The sequence below is a fragment of the Pteropus medius genome, unplaced genomic scaffold, assembly GCF_902729225.1.
Source record: "Pteropus medius unplaced genomic scaffold, Ma_sr-lr_union100, whole genome shotgun sequence".
NCBI lineage: Eukaryota > Metazoa > Chordata > Mammalia > Chiroptera > Pteropodidae > Pteropus > Pteropus medius.
Genome location: NW_024347790.1, coordinates 7,416,462 through 7,417,242, shown reverse-complemented (window position 1 = coordinate 7,417,242; position 781 = coordinate 7,416,462).

Here is a 781-nt window from a genome sequence, read left to right as displayed (position 1 = left end):
ACATTCCTATGCTTGTGTGTTGGGTTTGTGTCTCCTAATTCTTTGCTTTTCAAACCTTTTAAGTCAACTCTTACATTTTAAACTTTAAAGTTTATGTTTCTTTTAGTGTTGAGGCCAAGAAAATGTTAGCATGATAATGATTTAGCTGGCCCCAAAGTTCTGAAGATAACACCTGTACATGGCTTCCTTTTCCCCTAATTCAGTGGATGCAGAGATTGAACTCATCTTTCCCACTCCAAAAATAAACCGTCATTAAGGGGATTCCACACACGAATAATTTCACCTCCGAAGGCACCATAGAGCACAAAGTGATTGATACTAAAAATTGATGCTTTTGAAATAGAAGTCTGAAATACAGCATAACATTTTCTAAGACAATGGGACATGCATAAAAAAATTATTGCTGCTTGGGATGTGTGGGTGTGTCTGCCTCATGTGATTATCTTCTTTCTGAAGACTTATGTGGATGTTTCTTAAAAACTGTACCCAAACCCCATATCATCAGATAGAAACCTCTAAACCCTTTGCCATAGAAGTTGGTCACCCCCTCTCAATACCACCCAGACCTACCACCCCTTTAAAATCTTGGCGTTGTGGGACTTGCCTCGGAGAAGGTAGGTACTATTGCTTTCCCTCCTTTCTATCAGTAGACACAAGAGACAAAGATGGGAGGTGCCACAGAGGAAACTCTCGACCCCTGGAGCCCACCAAGTCCGCATCTGGGCCACCACTGGGGAGGACGAGACCCGCGCAGGCGCGGGTCCTGCCAGCCCAGAGAGAA